The 24,420-nt window shown below is 38.5% G+C and overlaps 1 protein-coding gene across 6 annotated transcripts in view; it reads left to right on the top strand.

The window, feature by feature from the left end:
* NRG1 (neuregulin 1) overlaps positions 1-24,420 on the top strand; it is a 1,106,536-nt gene that overhangs the window by 570,217 nt on the left and 511,899 nt on the right. The window lies entirely within an intron of this gene.

Here is a 24,420-nt window from a genome sequence, read left to right as displayed (position 1 = left end):
TGGACTCTCCCCCTTGAGAACCTAGGAACCTCGCGGACTGATTTCCTCCTTTGGGAAATAAATCCCTCTTTTCTTAGAGCTATCTGAGATCAAATCTTACTGTGGGAAGCTTGTTAAGTCCAGCTTCCCATTTCAGATGATAAAGTTGACAATCCTGAGTGGATTAGGCTCATGTGGTACATTCACTTAAACCAATTGGGTCTTACAGAAAAGTCAATGAAGTCCACCAGAACTGTGGAATTCAAATAAGGATGGCGCATATCTTCGTGAAGTTCTGTCATTGCTCTCTGTAGACAAATGAATGAGTGTTTGAAATAATATTGCTAGCAGACATTAGACTGCAATTCAATGGAAAGAGTACTACAAGCTGTCAGAAGGGGTAAGTTTTAAGTCTGACATTGACATTTGCTAGTTGCATGATCTTCATAATCGTGGAGGACATGGCAACCCACTCTGATAGTCTTGCCTGGAGAATCCCATGGACAGAGGAGCCTGGCAGCTTACAGTCTATAGGGGCGCCAAGAGTCAGACTGGAGCAACTTAGCACACAGGCATTCAATACTTATAATGTGCCGTCTTTGCTATGTTGAGCTCCCTGGTAGCAGTGATGATCAAATTCTGGTATTTCTAAGAGAAGTGATAAGGATCAAACAGGTGTCTCTTTTAAAACTCTCAGTACTGTAACAATAAAAAGTGTTGTGTATCCCTAAAGCAAACAGAAACAACGGAAATTTTTCCAACCCAAAGAGCACTATTTAAGATGGAGGTTTAGTTTGGGACTCATGGGAACACTGGAAATGACATTGCCCCCATGAACATTTTCTTCCAGTGAACAAAACCTGTTACCTCCCTAGAATTAATTGTCAGAGAGTTTTTCATTAGCAAGTAGATAAAGCAGTTATTACACATCAGGCTGCAACTCTTTGTTTAAATATTTTTTCTCCTATCTAGAAGCATCATGTCTAGTAGCATCCTATCCCTTTTTGCACAGAAAGAAAGGAAATGGTCCCTTGTGACCTCAACATCATGTCCCTCCTAACAGGTATCACCTCCTCTACCCCTGTTTTGCCCAGGACTTCTAAAACTATTTTATGGGGCCACCAGGTGGCAGTTAGGGCAAATGGTTTCAGGCTTCTCCTCTACTTGGCTTTCCCCAAGGTCGAGGAGAAGTGGAAAAGCAGGCCCTGGAAATTATAAACATTATATTCTGAAGCTCTGGGCTCTGTGTTTTCACACACAATATCTCAGCCAGTCCTTGTGCCCATCTCTGCTAAGTTCAGCCATTAAACAGATGGAGATAAACATGGATAACAAGGCACCTTCTCTAATGGAGAAGAGCCAGGAAGTACCACAGTGTAAATACAACAAAGTGATGAGATATCAAAGTAGAGTTCATTTCAGAGTAGCACGGGGTCTAAAAACTAAAGATAGGGAAGGGGTGGACTGTGTGATTACGGTGACATTTTCAAATGATTTTAAGAGTTTTCACAGTAATTTAATAACTAGTCCTCTTCCCACCTCTTGGTCTCCCCCGCCCCCATTTTTCCTTCTTTTCTGCTCACCTGGTTTATGATATTTCTCCTTCTGTAGTTTGACTCTTTCTTTAGTTTTCAGATTCTATAAATTTTACTTCTCTTTGCAAATAAACGAAATCTTGGTGTGAATCTTTTCAGGGGCCTGTTGCATTGAGAATTGAAGATATGGGGACTTCCCTGGTGGTCCAGTGACTAAGACCCTATGTTCTCAGTTCAGGGAGCCTATGTTCGATCCCCGGTCAGGGAACTAGATCCCACATGCCGCAACTAAAAAGCCTGTGCTGCCAAAAAAAATAAAAATAAGGTAATTCATTTTTAAAAAATAGAGAATTGAAGATATGACTCTAGGTTCCTTACTGCTTCTGGAGAACCCACATACAAAAGTTCACTAAAGTAAAATGAAGAATGAAACATTCGACTTCTTACTCTCTTTCCATAGTGAGTTGCTTAATGTTAGAGTTGATTTAGCCAGCTAGTGCTCAGTATTTCAGGCTCTTAATGAGAAATAAGTTAAAGCTGTTTTTTTCCCCTTCAGACAGCACATTGCTATTTTAAACCTAGAACATCTATTACTCAAATTTGGCATAGAAATATGCCACCAATTCATTATTCATATTCTGTAGTCTGTGAATGACTTGCTATGTATATGTGTTCTCATTGGCAGAAATTCTCGGTAGCTATTATTCTCAGTTTGAGCACTCTCAGTTTTTTATTTCAAGATGAAAATTTAAGAATATGACTTCAATAGATCTGTCCCTTTCCAGCATTTGAACTTATCTCTTGGGTAAAGTTAGGAACAATTGATTTCTGATTCTGTCACTTCTTTCTAATATTTCAAATCATTACGTGAAATAATGATTTCACTCAATCATAATAATGATTGAGAATAACTTTTTGGAAGTTTGTCTTCTCTTGGGTAATAAAAAATACTTTTATGTTTTTGGTCCATTCCTGTTTTCATGGGACATGCCATTTGATTATAAAATTTTTCTGATGGAAGAGTCATAGGACAGCAAGCATGGAAACTGGGAAAATGATTTTGCGTGCAATTTTTTTTGTCATCTGATTGCATTTTGTGGGAAATAAATTTTCCCTTTCAAACTGTCAGGTTGTTTTGACTTCACAACAAATGCAGAAGGAAGTTCGTAAGCGTAGAACAATAACCAGTAACTAGAGAGTGCTGAGTTCTGTTTATTCTCCCTTTGTATCACAGTAGAGAAATGAAATGTGTCTTACAAATGTCCATGCAGCAACTCGGGGTCACCTGGCACACTTGTTTTTCATCGCTTCAGAAAATAGGATCCTGGGTGAATATTCCAGAATGTGCGGAGTGTTACTGTTAGTACTTGTGGCGACTTCTGTCAAGGGTTGTTACTTCCTTTCCCCTTTTATGCTGCAGTTTTCTTGAACTGAGTCGTTCAGACAAAAGGCACACATTTCCTGAATTCCAGCTGTGGGAGTGTTTCCCTCACAGGGTTGTACCTCCCAGAGCCAGGTCTGGTGAACATGCTCGTGAGCCCTGGAACATGTTCTCAGCTACGCAGAAGTGCTTAATCCATTCAGAAGTCAAAGACTCACACACTGGTGGCAATGAATTGAATTGTAAGCATTCTTTCTTTATGAATGCATTAGTTCTACTCCAAAAGCAAGAACAGCCATTATATAAAGTGAAATAACACTCAAGGGTATAAAATGTTAAACAATTCTACAGTCTTGTGGATTATTTTAAGAGAAAACCGAGCATCTATCTTTTTTGTTCTTCTTGTTAGTTTCATTTTAATTTTGAAGGTTAACTCAGGTACTCAGGTTATTCAAATATGTATGTTTCTATTTTATTTTTGTTATTTTTAAAAATCGAAGTGTAGTTGATTGACATGGTTGTGCCAATCTCTTCTATACAGCAGAGTGACCCAGTTTTACACATGTATACATTCTTTTCAATATTCTTTTCCCAAGCATCTATCTTTGGAGTAGTCTGCCTCTTACTACACAAAGGAGTTAGAGTTAAGTGATTAAAATTCTTGAGAACTAGAATTTAAAAATAATTTTTATTGATGTACAGTTGATTTACAATGCTGTGTTAATTTCTGCTGTACAGTACAGTGAGTTATACATATATATATGTACACATTCTTTTCCATATTCTTTTCCATTATGGTTTGTCACAGGATATTGAATACAGTTCCCTGCGCTGTACAGTAGGACCTTGCTGTTTATCCATCCTATATATAATAGTCTGCATCTGCTAATCCCAAACTCCCATTCCTTCCTTCCTCCGTCCTCCCCCCGCTTGGCAACCACAAGTTTGGACAACTAGCATTTTTGAGCTCTATTGAGTGAAGTCAAACATTTCTGTTTGTTCTTTTCTGAATTTCTTTTGGGGTTAAGAAGGGTCAATACTGATCTTGCTTTCCACGGGAGTAAAGGTTAGACCAGACAAGCATCCCGAATCATTAACATCTTATTCCCCAGAAGTGACTAAGCTCAAATCTATCAGCAGAGTACATGCCAGGACCCTCTCTGCTTCTTTCTGGCCTGAGCTTCTTAGGAATGTACTCAAACAACCACAGCATTCCCAATCACTGCCTCCAGGTGTCAGAAAGGAAAAATGAGTAGCAGTGAACCGGAAGAGGTTAGGCCATCTATTTTATCCTAAAAACTGCCTGGAGATAAGACATTTTTGTTAATTAGGAAGCACAGTGGGAATATAGATAGACACGATATTAGCAACATTCAGAAATATGATTTTGGTAAATCTTTATTCTATCCTCTCTCAGATATTGAGAATATGCTTTACTTTTAACATCATCTCTTGTTTTTCTAACCTGGTGTTTTTTTTGAACTGTAACAGTAAAATTATCCTTGAATTTTTACATGGTGATTGGCTGTGCTTCTAACTTCTTGGCGTGACTTTATTAATAGTCATATTTACTAATTTTTGCCAAAATCTGAGTATAGAGTGAAATAACATGTATGTACTCAGTATAAATAGATATTAAGATTACTGCACTTAGTTCAAAAAAAAATAATAAAATAAATTTCACACTTAACAATCCCATGCAATTATATAATAGTTAGGTAGCCCCCTTGAAGCAGGATTGAAGTTGATAACTTCCCAAGTCTTTTATAGTTCTACTTCTTTTCGGTGCTAATTTTCATTATTAGCTTGAGTATCTGGTTAATTTCAGTGTAAAAAAAAAGGTACCCAATTATGATATGACTCTACTTTCAACCTCATAGTGGTATTAGTTCTATTCATTTAGCTTTTTTAGTTGTTTCACTTAGCTTTTCACATATGAATGGGTTAGAGAATACCTCTGTGTTTTCTTTTTGTGTGTGTGTATGTTTTCTGTATACCTTGTATAGTATATGTGCCGGTTAGATTGACTTTTCTCATTAGTGCATCCTCTGTCAATCACTGTTGTATATATAAACCAAAAATATTATATCCTAATTTATATTGTAGATAATTTAAGTAACTTTTATTAGACCAATATGAAAGGTATTTAAAACTCCCACAATTCAGTCATATAAATATATGTATATGTGTATGTGATGTATATACAGCATGTTTGCATATCTACTCTCCACCAAGTTAAATCCCCTCTTAGCCTACAAACTTCCCTTTAGGAATAAAGTTAAATCTTCTGTTTGAGAAATCAAGGAGAATTTACTGCCAGAGAAACACAAAGAAATGTAGGTAAATAACTCAAATGACTAACTCAGGCTTAAGACCGTTTGATAGTTCTTTCTGCACCAGTAAACACAGAAAATTTGAAAGCAGCTTTGTGCCAACTCAGTGGAAAAAATCTCTCCTTAAGAGAGCATTGTCTTCAGTAGGAAATGCTGCCGTCTACCTTGCATCACCGAGCTAATTAATGCACCGGAAAGACGCATGATATTTCCTGTTGGCAGCCATGGAGTGTGAGAACTGGAAGGCTGCTACCTCTGGCATGTGCCAAGTCCCCCAGATCATGCAAAAAGGTGAAATGGCACATGCCAAGAAAATCGCAACTGCAGGAAGAAGCAAATAATGTGAGGCTTTGTGTCTCTACTACAAATGTAAATACGCATTTACCAGGAGCAGTTTCAGATGGACAGCTTTTGGATTCATGATGCTATAGTTAGCCAGGGTGCTCTTGATTGGGTGAGACAAGCTGACAACAGTATTGTGAGGAGGGCCTGGGTGAGTGAGAAACGTCAGCTCCTGCCGTGTGGGAATGGGGGTAAGACTGTGGGTTCAGGGCAGTGTCTAACTTTCCTCTGGCAATAGCCAGACAAAGCCACGATTGGAATATCACCCTCTGACAGGTTCTAAAATCTCTTTCTCTGACCCTCTTAAGGTCCATAAAGCATCCTTGGTCAACGAGGGGGAAAAGCACACAGTCAGTGAGGGAAATGTTGCCAGGACATTGGCCATGCAATTCCTACTGTGATCAGTTTAATGCAGTTTAGAATTCACCATCTTCCCCTTGATGGAACACTAAGAGTTATTGAAAAAATGGAAGTAGAACACAGTCCTCATCTTTCAAAATCTCATACTTGGTCATAGCTGTCCTGTTCCCTGGAAAGTCTTTAAGACAAAGGTTGCAAGCCTGTCTCTTCTTATTCCCGAACTCCAACCCAGACAACATTGCCTGAAAGCTTTTACATCTTGTCTTTTACTACCTGAAATTTAACTGGTAGGAAAATACTATTGCTAATCAGGACTGTGAAAATTAAAGACTGATATCTTTCTTTCTAACATTGAAGCTGAAACCAGCTATGCTGAGAGTTTGAATTTTAACTGTGGCGCCTGGAAGAGAGTGAAGTGTCTTCCTTCCCTAATTTTCAAAGAAAGGTGCTGGGTGGACTTAGGGGCAGCCAGTGGTTCCTGGAAGATAACAGAAAGGAAGTTGCAGAAAGGGAGATGTCTACAGACAAAATCTTCATGTCTTGAAATATTGCTAACGTTGTGTGGGTCTCCAACAGTAAATACAGTAAGTCGCCTACATACAGACCTTCAGTTGCAAACTTTCAAAGATGCAAACGTGCATTCCATTAACTTCAGGTGTGAGTAAAACTGCAGCTTGCCCTCCGTCTCCCCTTGCTGACAATCCTTCAGCTCTACCATCTCCCATCTCCTGTCCCTCCTCCAGTCAGTAACTCTTCTTGCCTGCTCACTCGATGCCAGTCCCTGTGTGCCAGCTGTTGCTCTTGTACTTTTCAAGGAACTGTATGTAAGATTAGAAATATTTTCTTCATTTTTTGTTTTTTTATGTATTATTAGTGTGAAAAGTATTATAGACCTATGACAGTACAATACTATATAGCTGGTTGTGTTAGTTGGGTACCTAGGCTAACTGTGTTGAATTTATGATCAAACTAAACTTATGAACACTCCCTTAGAATGGAACTTGTTCATATGTAGGGGATTTACTGTACTGGTTTCCTTCCTTTCCTGTACCAATAAGGTGACTGCTCCCAGGACCTAGAACTTGAGTGGTGGGAATGAAGACTACTCATGGGGGGAGAAGAGATTAAGAAGTGGAGAATTCAGGGCAGTTCATCCTGAGAGAAGTAGAAAGTTACTAAAATATTTTGAGCAGTGAAAAGTCAATGAATTCAGTGCAGGAACAAAAGATGGTAGAGGCTTATCTTAAGGGTCCAAAGTGAGAACAAAAAAGCCTGGATTCATGACATTGCAGAAGAAATAGAAGATAAAACAAGTGTGCATTATGTGTGAAAGATGTTAAGTAACAGGATTTGTGACTGATGGAACTTAAGATATGAAGGAAAGGAAGGAGTGAAACGTTACTCTGATGTTTCTTTCCTACAAAACTGGTGAAAGAATAGTTCTGTCTAATGAAATAGGAAAATTGAAAGAGAAGACTAATTTGGGGGAGAGAAAATAACTTATTTTTAGATATATAAAGTTTATCAAATTTATTGTTGTATCTTAGGGCTCAATTACAAACCCAGGTATAAATTTATGTGTTTTATAGAACACTGTTAACGTGAAGGAAATACATGTATTTCGTTAAGTGATAGAAACAAGTTAAAAGATCATATTATGATTCTACTTTGTAAAGAAAAATACTTTTCACATATATAAAGGACAATTTAATGTTATATATTATATTTAATGTCATATAATAATTGTGACCAGTACTTTTAAAAAATGGCCTTGCTTTGCCAAATCTTTTAATTATTCTACCTTGAATGCATTTTTGTTTGTTATAAAGCAATCAAAGTTATTTTTCAAAAATTTGATAATTCCTATTATTCAAGTTGCTCTCTTAGTCAAAGAAAAGCTAGTTACAGGAGAGTTTGTAGAACGCTATAAAAAACCTTTGCAGGTCAACAGAATTGCAAGGATGAATAGTTTTCATTTTCTCCAATTGTTCTGTATGCTATAGATAGTATGTTACATTTTATGAAGCCAAAATCAAAATACATGTTTTAAAAATAAGACATTATTAAAAATAGTACCTTAAATTTTTATGGATCAATGGGATGTGTAGAATTGATCCTAAAATAGAGTTGCCTGGGATCTTACTGGTGTTTCTTATAGAGAAAGAAACCTGGTTACTCATACCATGAAGAAAAAAGAGAAAATGACCCAGAGCTTTATCCAATATTATTTATATTATCAAATCTTCTGATTTTTTTTACCGTTTTAGCTGACTCTGGCCACTAAAACTTTAACTAAACTCTGTATTTATCTCTGGGTGTTAGCAAGGGTCACATAAAAATGGCCATTTCCACATTTTTGCAGTATCACATTTGATATTTTCTTAGATACATGATTGGGATTCTTTGTATAAAGATCTATGTAATAAATTCCTTTTCTAATTTTTTTTGAATCCAACATGTTTTGATTCTCCTTCAACAGTATTATGTTTCTCTTTACATATTAACATTATGGAATTTATCACAATTTCCGCTTTCTGTTATATAACCAAGTCATTCAAAGCTAATTGTGTTGCTCATTCACAGTAACCATATTTGCTTCTCTTACTTATGTCATGACTTACAAAATTGTATTTCTATATGCTTTGTCTCATTGACTCTGTTTGTTAAAGTTGCATACTACCTCAAATTCTTTTTGAAAAAAAATTGGAAGTGAACATTATAAATAAATACTGACAATGTTGTATCTGCACAAATGAAGAGGCTGTAAAAGCAAGCAAATATATTATGGCAACACAATATATTTGGGATATAGTGGATATAGGGATGAACTGATATAGTGGGGGTATAGTGGTAAATCTGTTGCCCCACAACTCAGGAGATAATTGTAAACCGTGTAATGCCCATAAAAGCAGTAGAACCTACTTAAAATCATAGAATTTTATTGCCCTTGTATTTCAATAGGGAGATTTTGAAAGATGTCACCATCTTTATTTTTGTTTCTTAGTTTTGCAATGCACTTCAGTTTCATGAGTGTATATAAGCCTGTCAAGGCATTAAACATACAGTGTATTGATTTTTAGTTGTAAAAGAAATTCAGAAACAATTATCATTGAAACTTGTGTGCAAGAGAAAGTGATGAGGATGTTTTGAAAACTTGTAGAAAGATCAAGATGGTCAACATCTTTCTCTTTGTAACTTTGCTACCTTTATGAACATTTGCAAATACCCTAATAATGGGTATTTATGGGGCTTAATTTAACCAAAGTAGAGAAACTAAAATAGGAAAAGCTGTTTAAAAGAGTGGAAAATCTTCTAGATGCTTCCTCAATCCCTTTAGAGCTTGGTGAACCTGTCTTTTCATCATCAACCTCATGTTTGATCTTCATTAAGTAATGTTTTCTCATTGACATTGGCTAAGTGCTCTGCAGTTATAAGCCAACTTTCATATATATCATCAGATTCAACCCTCACAACAATTCCATATGTATAATCAGATGTAATCCTCATAATAGTTATCTCAGCCTTTAGTTTAGAAAACTAAGGCTTTAGCAAGCTAAGAAGTGGTTTGCCCAAATTCACACCTTTAGATTATGGGCAAGTCAGATCAGATTCATGCTTGGGAGCTCTGTATTCCATACCCCTCCCACTTAATGGAACAAGGATTTGGAGTAAAGTTGCCATCAGCAAAATGAGTAGGACAGTGACTTCATGACTGAAATATTAGAGGTAGTAGATAGTATGGATTGCAGTGGAGGGTAAATTCTCGAGCCCATAAAAACATTGATGAATTTACCCTCTATTAACTATGAAATAAATAGGTTGGAGAGTGAGGAAATGTAGGTTTTGTTCCCAGAACCATTATTGATCAAGTCTGTGCTTTGATAATTATTTTCCCTTTGTGACAGTAATTATACTAATTCTCTCTCATAGAGATCTTCTCTTCTTTATATTCTACCTTTGTTTGATTCTTAACCTCCTACATAAGAGACTTTCATTCAATGTCTCATTTTTCTCTGTTGTGAGAATTAATTAATACTCTTAGTAGCATTCAAGTGGTTGGTTTTCATGGGGACTTTACCCCCTGGTGAATGCAACACCCTGTTGGAGCTTCCCAAGTGGGACAGAGAGAGATGAAAGATGTCATGTATCCTTTTGGTTCTTAATAAAGCACTGTTGATTGAAAAACAGGTGGCCTTGTGGTTTGGAGACCTACCATCTGACGAACTCAAGGTCATGGCTAACAGAGCCTCTATACCAGTGCTTCTCAAACTTCCAGTGACATAGTTAGAAAGCACTGGGGGAAAATAAAAGTACCAAGTCCCAGCCCTCATGCAACCCCTTATAGTTAGTAAGTCTAGGATGTTTTAAATATCTTTTCAAGTGATTCTGAATTTAGAGTCACCAATTGACAGATTCCAATGCAAGTCGTCAAGATTTGCACTTTCACAAATAAGGTAGTAAGTTTGGCATGCTTCCAGGCGCATTGGGGGTGATTTTAGGATTAGCAGTTCTCCAAAGGTAGAGCTTGGGTTTCTTACCGAATGTTTTTATGAGAAGTACAGATATCTGCATTTCAACAAGAGTCTCAGGCAAACTGAAATCTGATGATGACAATTGTTAAGTCCTAGAACCAGAGCTGTTTGACTGCAGAACAAATGACCTGACCAAACTAGCTTCTTTGAATGAGCATGAGTAAGAAGTTGTCCATCGTGTTTCTTGAGCCTCAGATGCATTTGTTCTAGAACATCTAAAAAAAATACACCACCAAAATCTTATTTCCCAGTATAAGGATTAAATAGTTGGGGTTCTACTTTGTCTTGTTTTAATGAATGAGATCCCTTTTTTTGTCTGAAAAGGCTGCAATCCACCTGAAAGTTTGTCTGTCTTTGAGACAATTTAACCCTAGAATCAAACTAAAAAAATAGTTCAATTTATTATGACTTTCAAGAAAATCTTGTTGAATTTCAGAATTCCTTTATTTCCTGATCTCTCCCATTTCTTTCTAAAAATAACATATCTGCTCTAAAAACAGAGGACAGATAATATAAATGTTGAGCAGAATGAAAAGGAATTTTAACTTCTTTTTCCTTCCAGACTGAGGCAGATGAGCTGGCCATAAAGCAAAAGGGAGTTCTTTTGGTTCATGTGCCATGAATTGGAGTGTGGATATTAAGGGTGGAAACAAGCTATTAGATCATCCATTCACTTTACTCTCCAAGCAGCAATTGAATTTGTTTTCTTTTTCTCTGCTCACTTCTTGCTCAAGGAAAAAAAAAAGAAGAAGAGCATTTCAGCTTCTCACGAAGAGCTGAGTGAACGTGGAACACTTTTCTGTCCACATGTGTGGTGGCCAAGGGGAGGAGGCAGGAAGGAAAAAGGGAAGTGGGGATCACAGTTAACCTACAGGATGATTTTGGCTACTCCCTTTGGCTAATGTAAACAGCTTGGCAGTCGGATGCAGCTCTCAGAGAAACAACCAACATCTATTATCCATTCTAAGTATGTGCTCCTGCTTCCAGTTTTTGGTTGTTGTTTTTTTTTTTTAATATATTTTGTTGTGGACCACTTTTAATGTCCTTACTGAATTTGTTACAATATCACTTCTGATTTATGTTTTAGTTTTTTGGCCACAAGACATGTGGGATTTTAGTTCTCTGACCACAGATTGAACTAGAACCCCCTGCATTGGAAAGGGAAGTCTAACCACTGGACCCCCAGGGAAGTCCCCCTATTCCTGGTTTTAATGCACAGGGTACTCTGAGATGAGAGTGCTGTGATCACAGTGCTGGTAACAGATGCACCATGAATTGTATGCCAGGACTCAAGATGGGAATGAGAAAACTAACCCCCCCCACCCCCCCCAAAAAAAGATAAAACCAAAAACTTAGAAAAAAAATACCAAAACAAACCACACTATAACTCTAGCCTTGAGGGATCATCTCCTGATACTGGTATATGAAATCTCTCAACTCTTTTTCTCAGATAAAGAAGACAAATCCACTACAGTCATGATTTCTTGCCTTTCTTTGAGGGATTTCTCTCTTTATGCTACACTTAATCTTTTCCCTTATCTGAATGTTAACTCTGTGTGAAGGTCCCCCAATTTTCCAAGTTCCAGAGATGGAGCAGAACATCACAGAGTTTGATGAGTTTCCTGTTAGAAGTGTTTTAGAAAAGACTTCATTGTGTCCCCGTTTCTGAGCTTTTGCATGAGTACTGTATGACCAAAGTTTTCAGCATCTCCTGGAACATAACAAAATGTACAGAAATGCCTTTTTCCCTCATTTTATTACCTTCTTTTACATCCCTTACTTAACTGCATCAGATGTCTTTGTTCTGACACTTTATTTGGAGCATTTTGACTGTGTTTTGGTGGGCTACAGGGGTATACATATCTAGCTTATTTTTCCCATCCGGGCAGTTTTGAATATAAGGTGATTGTGTGTTCCAGAGATAAGCATGTCAGTCTTTTCTCCTACCAGAAAAGGTTCTATTTTAGTCGTCTATAAAGTAGACAATAGGGGCTGAGTTATGAGTTGTTAGTAGACCTGCTTACAACTAAAATTATCAGTTGAAACCACAGTTGATGGTTTCTCCCTGCCACTTTTTGGTTATTGTTATTGCTTGGTTTTTAGCTGAAACTCTGACTTTTTAGCAGGGTCTGTTAACTTTTCAGAGTGACTAACTTTAGTAGTTAATTACATGGGTTCTTGGGCTTCCTGGGTGGCACAGTGGTAAAGTATCTAACTACCAATGCAGGAGGCACAGCTTTGATCCCTGGATTGGAAAGATCCCCTGGAGAAGAGAATGGCAACCCACTCCAGTATTCTTGCCTGGAGAATCCCATGGACAGAGGAGCCTGGTGGGCTACAGTCCATAGGGTCACAAAGAGTCAGTATCACTGAGCAATAACACACACACACACACACACACACACACACACACACACACACACACACAGTAATTATCTTTAAAAAGTAAAAATGTGATTTTTTGTAAGATGATTTTAGTAAGGTGTTTTATTTAACTCAATATATCTAGAATATTGTCATTTTAATGTGCAATCAATGTAAAAATTACTAATAAGGTATTTCAGGGACTTCCCTGGTAGTCCAGTGGTTAAGACTCCACGCTCCCAATGCTTGGGGTGCAGGTCTGATCCCTGGTCAGGGGATTAGGGGCTTCCCAGTTGGCTCAGTGGTAAAGAATCTGCCTGCCAATGCAGAGACACAGAGGACTCGGGTTTGATCCCTGGGATGGGAAGATTCCCCTGGAGAAGGAAATGGCAACCCACTCCAGTATTTTTTGCCTGGAAAATCCCCTGGACAGAGGAGCCTGGCAGGCTACAGTCCATGGGGTCGCTAAAGAGTCAGGACAGGACTCAATGACTAAACAACAATGACAACATGAGTTATTTCCTCTACATTTTCTTTGTTCAAACAATTCATTGACTAAGAACATCTTTGGAAACCTAAGACATCCTTCCAGGTAAATATCTGTAAAAAATATAAATACCATGCAGTCTGCAAACAAATGCAGCAGTTGCCAAAGTGTGGTTATCTTTTACAGTCAGCACTGTGGTTTTAATGTGAAAAATAACATAAAAGCTTCCTGTCGATTTGGCTTTGAGGATTATCTGATTCAAAGAGTAGTAAGTGAGCTATAATAGTGTATGCTTACACAAAAATTAAAAACAAAACCAAAGTCTTCAGGGGGAAAACCTCATTTCCTCTGTCCTCACAGTGTCACCTTATTGGAGAAATCCAAATTCAAGTTCTAGGTCTAGTGAAGCTCAGATATCCTTGACTTAAGGGAGTGAGATAAGACTGTCCTTCAGCAGACTAAAGGGCACCAATCATCAGCAAATTGGTGGGTTGCTTCTGAGTTGACCTGTCTAAAGCGACAGTCATCGTTGTTTGTAGATATGATAAAGTTGCCATTTGTGCTTGCATCCACGTTTTATGTTTCAGGAGCTTATCCCACTTCTCCAGATTTTCTTTAATTAATTTGTGTTTTCAACCAAAACTATAGAGGTGGAGAACACAGGACAGGCATAGCCTGTTTTCTTGTGCCTTGCCTTATTGCACTTAGCAGATACTACATCGTTTCATACATTTAAAGTTTGTGGCAACCCTGGGTCGAGCAACTCTATTGGTGCCATTTTCCCAATACCATCTGCTTGCTTCATGTTTTTATGTCATATTTTGGTAATTCTCACAGTATTTCAGACTTTTTCTTCATTACTATATTTGTTATGGTGAACTACTACAATTGGCCGGGGGCTCAGACGATCATTAGCATTTTTAGCACTAAAGTATCGATGTATATTACAGTTATGGTTTGTATGTTGTATTTTAGACATAATTCTATTGCACATCTGATAAATTACAGTGTAGTTTAAGCATAACTTTTATATGAACTGGGAAATCACAGAAATTGTGTGGCTCACTTCATTGTGATATTCCTTTATCGCAGTGGTCTCAAATGGAACCTGCAATATCACTGAGGTATGTCATATTTGACAAGGATTAGATAATGTAGGAAGGAAGGAAGTTCAGGTGTCTATAAAAAGGTAGCATGAGGGATCTTTGTGATGGAACTACTTGGTGTCTTGACTGGTGGTGATCATACTAATTTTTTACCACGCTTGTTTTATCACGTGATAAAATCAAATCGAACTATCTGTATGCATCCACACAAAACTGGTGAAATCTGAATGCTTTGAATGAACTGTGTAAATAGCGATTTCTTGGCTGTGATAGACAAGTATAGCTTTTGTCAAGATGTTACTATTCAGAGACACTGAGTGAAGGGTCCTGGGACCTCCCTCTACATTTTTTTGCAACCTCCTATGAATCTATAATCATTTCAAGATGAAAAGTTTTTTTTTTTTTTTAAAGAATTATGAAGAACCTTCCAGGTCTTCTCTTTTGTGATATAACCTTTGTTTAAGAAAACTAAGCATTTGCTCACCAGTCTTCTCTTCCCATTTGAAGCAAAGTCAACAAAAAGATGTTAGAAGAGAAGGGTAACTAAGGTCACCTGAGACTCCAGTGAGTCTGTAGCCCATGTTCTTTCCTTTCTCTTGGCCATGCAGTGTAGCATATGGGGTCTTAGTTCCTTGACCGGGGATTGAACCCATGCCCCCTGCAGTGGAGGTGCAGAGTCTTAACCACTGGACCTCCAAGGAAGTCCCTGTAGCCCACGTTCTTTGCAGCAATACTCGTGAGAAGAATGAAGGCTAGAGCCCTGGAATGATTCTGTAAAACAATGGTTCTCAAACTTTGGCATATATCAGATTCATTTGCTAAAATACAGCCCCAGTAGATCTGGGGTGAGGCTCAAGAATTGGCATTTCTAGCAAGTTCTCATGTAATGTTGGTGTCCATGCTTACATTGCTGGTCAGGACCCACACTTTGAGAACCACTACCACAGAACATCAGTGGGTAGGAATTTTAAATTCCCCCAAGAATCTTCTAAGTAAAATGCAATGAAATAAACTATTAACAATTTTTATACCTTGACATCTTTTTTTATTTGTATAGTCCCCCCCCCTTAATTTGTTGGCTGATAAAAATGTTGTTTTTGGTTCTTCATCTGTGTGGGCTCAAGAAGTATGTCACTGAGTTAATTTACAGAGTCTCCTGTTGCACATCTGTCACATTCTCAGAAAATATTATCCCAGAAAAATCCATCAACACAACACATCAGCTCCTAAATGTATTGCACACTTGGCATGCAAGAGAGTGAAAGAAACCAATGAAATGCAAAAAGTGATCTATACAGAGGTCTCAAAGTGAGTTACAAAGTTATATCCTATGACAGAATTTGGAATTCCATTAGGGGTTCATTTTTATGGATTTCTTCAATGGTTTTCTAAAAGAGAAATGCTGCCCTAGGCAGAGCATTGTAATGATGGTTGACCATGCTTTGGAGTCAAATGCCTCTTTTTTCCCCATTTAATTTTGTTACTTACAAGCAGTCTTAATATGGTTATGATAAGTAACACAAGCTTCAGGTTCTCTCTGTATAAAAATATATAATAATGCCTCAGTTGCAAGGATCTTTAGGAGAATAATTAAGAAGGTATCTAAAGCAGTTAGCACATTGTCAGTTAAGTTCTCAGTCAATAGTTGCATTGATGATGTTGAAAAGGATGGAGTGGATGATGATTATCCATAATCATATCTCTTGATCATATTTTGACAGATATACTCTGAGACAGAAATTAAATAACAATTGCAACCATTGCCGTTGGTCATCGTTTTATGAGCAGTTACCAAGTGCTCAATGAAAGCTCATACCAAGCTCTATTAAAAGGATTTTCCTCTTTTTTTTTATTGAAGGATAATTGCTTTACAGAATTTTGTTGTTTTTCTGTCAAACCTCAACATGAATCAGCCATAGGTATACATATATCCCCTCCCTTTTGAACCTCCCTCCCATCTCCCTCCCCACCCCACCTCTCTAGGTTGATACAGAGCCCCTGTTTGAGTTTCCTGAGCCATACAGCAAATTATCGTTGGCTATCTATTTTGTAAATGGTAATGTAAGTACTCATGTTACTCCTTCCATACATCTCACCCTCTCCTCCCTTCTCACCATGTCCATAAGTCTATTCTCTATGTCTGTTTCTCCATTGCTGCCCTGTAAGTGAATTCTTCAGTACCATTTTTCTAGATTCCATATATGTGTGTTAGAATACGATATTTATCTTTCTCTTTCTGATTTACTTCACTCTGTATAATAGGTTCTAGGTTCATCCACCTCATCAGAACTGACTCAAAGGTGTTCCTTTTTGTGGCTGAGTAATATTCCATTGTGTAAATGTACCATGACTTCTTTATCCATTCCACTATCAATGGACATCTAGGTTGCTTCCATGTTCTAGCTATTGTAAATAGTGCTGCAGTGAACAATGGGATACATGTGTCTTTTTCAATTTTGGTTTCCTCAGGGTATATGCCTAGGAGTGGGATTGCTGGGTCATATGGTGGTTTTATTCCTAGTTTTTTAAAGAATCTCCATATTGTCTTCCATAGTGGCTGTATCAATTTACATTCCCACCAACAGTGCTAGTGTGGCCTTTTCTCTACACCCTCCCCAGCATTTATTGTTTGTAGACTGTTTGGTGATGGCCATTCTGACCAGTGTGAGGTGATATCTCATTATAGTTTTGATTTGCATTTCTCTAATAATGAGTGATGTTGAGCATCTTTTCATGTGTTTATTAGCCATCTGAATGTCTTCTTTGGAGAAATGTCTGTTTAGGTCTTTTTTCCACTTTTTGATTGGGTTGTTTGTTTTTCTAATATTGAGTTTATGAGCTGCTTGTATATTTTGGAAATTAATCCTTTGTCAGTTGTTTCATTTGCTATTATTTTCTCCCATTCTGAGGGTTGTCTTTTCACCTTGCTTATAGTTTCCTTTGGTGTGCAAAAGCTTTTAAGTTTAATCAGGTCCCACTTGTTTACTTTTGTTTTTATTTCCATCACTCTAGGAGGTGAGTCATAAAGGATCTTGCTTTGATTTATGTCATCAAGTGTCCTGCCTATGTTTTCCTCTAAGAGTTTTATAGTTTCTGGTTTTACATGTAGGTCTTTAATCCATTTTCAGTTTGTCTTTGTGTATGGTGTTAGGAAGTGTTCTAATTTCATTCTTTTACATGTAGCTGTCCAGTTTTCCTGGAGAAGGCAATGGCACCCCACTCCAGTACTCTTGCCTGGAAAATCCCATGGACAGAGGAGCCTGGTAGGCTACAGTCCATGGGGTCACTAAGAGTCGGACACGGCTGATCAACTTCACTTTCACTTTTCCCTTTCATGCACTGGAGAAGGAAATGGCAATCCACTCCAGTATTCTTGCCTGGAGAATCCCAAGGACAGCGGAGCCTGATGGGCTGCCATCTATGGGGTCGCACAGAGTCGGACACGACTGAAGTGACTTAGCAGCAGCAGTCCAGTTTTCCCAACACCATTTATTGAAGAGGCTGTCTTTGCCCCATTGCATATTCTTGCCTCCTTTATCAAAAATAAAGTACCCATAGGTGCATGAGTTTATTTCTGGGCTTTCTATCTTGTTCATTGGTCTATATTTCTGTTTTTGTGCCAGTACCTTACTATCTTGATGACTGTAGCTTTGTAGTATAATCTGAAGTCAGGAAGGTTGATTCCTCCAGCTTCTTTCTTCTTTCTCAGGACTGCTTTGGCTATTCAGTCTTTTGTGTTTCCATATGAATTGTGAAATTTTTCGTTCTAGTTCTGTGAAAAATATCATTGCTAATTTTGTAGGGATTGCATTGAGTCTGTAGATTGCCTTTGGTAGTATAGTCATTTTCACAATATTGATTCTTCCTACCCAGGAACATGGAATATCTCTCCATCTGTTTATGTTGTCTATGATTTCTTTCATCAGTGTCTTATAATTTTCTGTGTACAGTTCTTTTGTCTCCTTAGGTAAGTTTATTCCTAGATATTTAATTATTTTTGTTGCAATGGTGAATGGGATTGATTCCTTCGTTTCTCTTTCTGATTTTTCATTGTTAGTATATAGAAATGCAAATGATTTCTGTATTTTGTATCCTGCAACTTTGCTAAATTCACTGACTAGCTCTAGTAATTTTCTGATACTATCTTTAGGGTTTTCTATGTACAGTATCATGTTATCTGCAAACAGTGAGAGCTTTACTTCTTCTTTTCCGATCTGGATTCATTTTATTTCTTTTTCTTCTGTGATTGGTGTAGCTAGGACTTCCAGAACTATGTTGAATAATAGTGGTGAAAGTGGACACCCTTGTCTTGTTCTTGCTCTTAGGAGGAATGCTTTCAGTTTTTCACCATGGAGAATAATGTTTGCTGTAGGCTTGTCATATATGGCCTTTACTATGTTGAGGTAGGTTCCTTCTATGCCCATTTTTTGAAGAGTTTTAGAGTACATCATGAGAAACTCTGGGCTGGAAGAAGCAGAAGCTGGAATCAACATTGCTGAGAGAAATATCAATAACCTCAGATATGCAGATGACACCACACTTATAGCAGAAAGTGAAGAAGAACTAAAGAGCCTCTTGATGAAAGTGAAAGAAGAGAGTAAAAAAGTTGGCTTAAAGCTCAATGCTCAGAAAACTAAGATCATGGCATCTGGTCCCATCACTTCATGGGAAATAAATGGGGAAACAGTGGAAACAGTGTCAGACTTTATTTTTGGGGGCTCCAAAATCACTGCTGATGGTGATTGCAGCCATGAAATTAAAAGATGCTTACTCCTTGGAAGGAAGGTTATGACCAACCTAGATAGCATATTTAAAAGCAGAGACATTACTTTGCCAACAAAGGTCCATCTAGTCAAGGATATGGTTTTTCCAGTGGTCATGTATGGATGTGAGAGTTGGACGATGAAGAAAGCTGAGCGCTGAAGAATTGATGCTTTTGAACTGTGGTGTTGGAGAAGACTCTTGAGAGTCCCTTGGACTGCAAGGAGATCCAGCCAGTCCATCCTAAAGGAGATCAGTCCTGGGTGTTCATTGGAAGGACTGATGTTGAAGCCGAAACTCCAATACTTTGGCCACCTCATGCAAAGAGTTGACTCATTGGAAAAGACCCTGATGCTGGGTAGGATTGGGGCAGGAGGAGAAGGGGATGACAGAGGATGAGATGGTTGGATGGCATCACCAACTCAATGGACATGGGTTTGGTTAAACTCCGGGAGTTGGTGATGGACAGGGAGGCCTGGCGTGCTGCGATTCATGGGGTCGCAAAGAGTCAGACACGACTGAGCGACTGAACTGAACTGATATGGAAATAAAATGGATAACCTGGAAGAAATGGACAGATTCTCAGAAAAGTTCAATCTTCCAAGAATGAACCAGGAAGAAATAGAAACTATAAACAACCCAATTACAAGCACTGAAATTGAAGCTGTGATCACAAATCTCCACCAAAACAAAAGCCCAGGACCAGATGGCTTCACAGGAGAATTCTATCAAACATTTAGAGAAGAGCTAATGCCTATGCTTCTAAACTCTTTCAAAAAATTGCAGAGGAAGGAACACTTCCAAACTCATTCTATGAGGCCACCATTACTCTGATACCGAAACCAGGATTTTCCTCTTTTTTCACACGAAATAGTCACAACCAGCCTGTGTAATGAGATAGGTACTGTTCTCATCTGCTATATGAGTCTGGTGCTTTCCTCAAGGTTACCTAGTGTGTTAGTTTTCTAAGGCTCCATAACAAAGTGCCATCAACTGGGTGGTTTACACAATAGAAATTTATTCCCTCATAGTTCTGGAGTCCAGAAGTCTGAGGTCAAGGTGTTAGCAGGATTGGTTAATTCTGAAAGCCTTGAAAGGAGGATCTGTTTCAGGCTTTTCTCATTGGCTTGTGCATGGTGGTCTTCTCGCTTTGTCTCCTCTCTGTCTTCCCTCTCTACACACCTGTGTCCAGATTTCCTCTTTTTAGAAGGACATGAGTTTTATTGGAGTAGGGCCCACCCTAGGGAACTCATTTTGACTTGATTACCTCTGTCAAGACCTCATCACCAAGTAAGATCACATTCTGAGGTCCTGGGGGTTAGAACTGAAATATATCTTTTATTCCGGGACAGAATTCAACCCATAACATGCAAGTAGAAAATCTTCAAGCTGAGATTTGAACCTGACTTCATAGGCAGTGTTATGTATAGAATGTTTGTCTGTCCCACTAAAATGCCTGTGGTGGGTAGATCTTCCATGATGGGACAAGTGCCCTCGTAAGAAGAGAAAGAGACCAAAGCCTTCTCTCTTCACACCATGTGAGGAAACAGCAGGAAGATCAGTTCAGTTAAGTTCAGTTGCTCAGTAGTCTCTAACTCTTTGCAACTCCATGGACTGCAGCACGCCAGGCCTCCATGTCCATCACCAAATCCTGGACTTTACTGAAACTCATGTCCACTGAGTCAGTGATACCATCCAACAATTTCATCCTCTGTCATCCCCTTCTCCTCCCACCTTCAATCTTTCCCAGCATCAGAGTCTTTTCAAGTGAGTCGGTTCTTCACATCAGGTGGCCAAAGTATTGGAGTTTCAGCCTCAGCAACAGTCATTCCAATGAATATTTAGGACTGATTTCCTTTAGGATGGACTGGTTGGATCTCCTTGCAGTCCAAGGGACTCTCAAGAGTCATCTCCAACACCACAATTCAAAAGCATCGATTCTTCAGCACTCAGCTTTCTTTATAGTCCACCTCACACATCCATACATGACTACTGGAAAAACCATAACTTTGACTAGATGGACCTTTGTTGGCAAAGTAATGTCTCTGCTTTTGAATATGCTGTCTAGGTTGGTCATAGCTTTTCTTCCAAGAAGCAAGTGTCTTTTAATTTCATGGCTGCAGTCACCATCTGCAGTGATTTTGGAGCCCAAAATAATAAAGTCTGTCACTGTTTCCATTGCTTCCCCAGCTATTTGCCATGAAGTGATGGGACCAGATGCCATGATCTTAGTTTTCTGAATGTTAAGTTTTAAGCCAACTTTTTCACTCTTCACTTTTAGTTTCATTGAGAGTATCTTAGGTCGTCTTCACTTTCTGCCATAAGGGTGGTGTCATCTGCATATCTGAGATTATTTATATTTCTCCCAGCAGTCTTGATACCAGCTTGTGCTTTAACTAGCCCAGCGTTTCTCATGATGTACTCTGCATATAAGTTAAATAAGCAGGGTGACAATATATAGCCTTGACGTACTCCTTTTCCTATTTGGAAGCAGTCCATTGTTCTATGTCCAGTTCTAACTGTTGCTTCCTGACCTGCATACAGGTTTCTCAGGAGGCAGGTCAGATTGTCTGGTATTCCCATCTCTTTAAGAATTTTCCACAGTTATTGTGATCCACACAGTCAAAGGCTTTGGCATAGTCAATAAAGCAGAAGTAGATGTTTTTCTGGAACTCTCTTGGTTTTCTGATGATCCAGAGGATGTTGGCAATTTGATCTTTGTCCTATGCCTTTTCTAAATCCAGCTTGAACATCTGGAAGTTCATGGTTCACATACTATTAAAGCCTGGCTCGGAGAATTTTGAGCATTACTTTGCTAGCGTGTGAGATGAGTGTGGTTATACAGTAGTTTGAGCATTCTTTGGCATTGCCTTTCTTTGGGATTGGAATAAAAACTTACCTTTTCCAATCCTGTGGCCACAGCTGAGTTTTCCAAACTTGCTGGCATATTGAGTGCAGCATTTTCACAGCATCATCTTTTAGGATTTGAAATGGCTCAGCCAGAATTCCATCACCTCCACTAGCTTTGTTTCTAGTGATGCTTTCTAAGGCCCTTTGACTTCCCATTCCAGGATGTCTGGTTCTGGGTGAGTGATCACACCATGGTGATTATCTCAGTCATGAAGATCATTTTTGTATAGTTCTTCTGTGTATTCTTGCCACCTCTTCTTAATATCTTCTGCTACTGTTAGGTCCATAACATTTCTGTCCTTTATTGTGCCCATCTTTGCATGAAATGTTCCCTTGGTATCTCTAATTTTCCTGAAAAAATCTCTAGTCTTTCCCATTCTATTGTTTTCCTCTATTTCTTTGCATTGATGACTGAGGAAGGCTTTCTTATCTCTCCTTGCTATTCTTTGGAAATCTGCATTCAAATGAGTATATCTTTCCTTTTCTTCTTTGCCTTTTGCTTTTCTTCTTTTCACAGCCATTTGTAAGGCATCTTCAGAGAACCATTTTGCCTTTTTGCATTTCTTATTCTTGGGGATGGTCCTGATCACTGCCTCCTGTACAATGTCATGAACCTCCATCCATAGTTCTTCAGGCACTCTGTCTATCAGATCTAATCCCTTGAATCTATTTCTCATTTCCATTGTATAACCGTAAGGGATTTGATTTAAGCTATACCTGAATGGTCCAGTGATTTTCCCTACTTTCTTTAAGTCTGAACTTGGCAATAAGGGGTTCATGATCTGAGCCATAGTCTGCTCCCGGTCTTGCTTTTGCTGACTGTATAGAGCTTCTCCATCTTTGGCTGCAAAGAATATAATGAGTCTGATTTTGGTATTGACCATCTGGTGATGTCCATGTGTAGAGTCTTCTCTTGTGTTGTTGGAAAAGGGTGTTTGCTATGACCAGTGTGTTCTCTTGGCAGAACTCTATTAGCCTTTGCCCTGCTTCATTCTGTACTCCAAGGCCAAATTTGCCTGTTACTCCAGGCATTTCTTGACTTCCTACTTTTACATTCCAGTCCCCTATAATGCAAAGGACATCTTTTGGGGGTGTTAGTTCTAGAAGATCTTGTAGGTCTTCATAGAACCATTCAACTTCAGCTTCTTCAGCATTACTGGTTGGGACGTAGACTTGGATTACTATGGTATTGAATGGTTTGCCTTGGAAATGAACAGAGATCATTCTGTCATTTATAAGATTGCATCCAAGTACCGAATTTCAGACTCTTTTGTTGACTATGATGGCTACTCCATTTCTTCTAAGGGATTCTTGCCCACAGTAGTAGATATAATGGTCATCTGTGTTAAATTCACCCATTCCAGTCCATTTTAGTTCGCTGATTCCTAAAACATCAATGTTCACTCTTGCCATCTCCTGTTTGACCACTTCCAATTTGCCTTGATTAATGGACTAACATTCCAGGTTCCTATGCAATATTGCTCTTCACAGCATCAGGCTTTACTTCCATCACCAGTCATGTCCACAACTGGGACATGGCTCCGTCTCTTCACTCTTTCTGGAATTATCTCTCCACTGATTTCCTGTAGCATATTGGGCCCCTACTGCCCTGGGGAGTTCATCTTTCAGTGTCCTATCTTTTTGCCTTTTCATACTGTTCGTGGGGTTCTCAAGGCAAGAATACTGAAGTGTTTTGCCATTCCCTTCTCCAGTGGACCATGTTTTGTCAGAACTCTCCACCTTGACCCATCCATCTTGGGTGGCCCTACATGGCATGGCTCATAGTTTCTTTGAGTTAGACAAGGCTGTGGAAGATAGTCATCTGCAAACCAGGAAGAGGGCTCCTCTAACACCAAAGCCACTGGCACCCTCAGCTAAGACTTAGCCTCCAGAACTCTGAGGGGTAAGTGCTGCTTATGCTACCCAGTCTATACTATTTTATTATAGCAGCAAAACTGTCTAATATACTGCAGTATATTGCATGGCTTTGTGCTATGGGACTTTGAAGGGAACTGTATCTCGTTAGCAGTGCCAGGCAGTCAAGTTTATTCAATCCTCACATTCAAAAGGCACTTATTTTTTTTCATATTTTGCCAACTGTTTCTATAAGATACATAAAAAAAAAACTTATAAGAAAACATAGATTTGCTATCTTTATATTCTACTTGTTGGCAGGATCCCTCCAAGGAAAGGCATGATTGATAATGATATTAGACATTACATGGGAGCTTTGAGGCTCAGTAGAAGTGACCTCCTTGTATTGATGTTTAGAAGTTCCTTATCCCAAGTCTAAATATTGAATCTTAGTTAAGACCAAACTAGCCAGAAGT

This window comes from Giraffa tippelskirchi, chromosome 8 (genome assembly GCF_054371585.1).
Source record: "Giraffa tippelskirchi isolate mGirTip1 chromosome 8, T2T-mGirTip1v1.2.pri, whole genome shotgun sequence".
NCBI classification, from domain to species: Eukaryota; Metazoa; Chordata; class Mammalia; order Artiodactyla; family Giraffidae; genus Giraffa; species Giraffa tippelskirchi.
The sequence above is the reverse complement of the archived record's forward strand: the minus strand, read 5'-3'. Positions and strand labels throughout refer to the sequence as shown.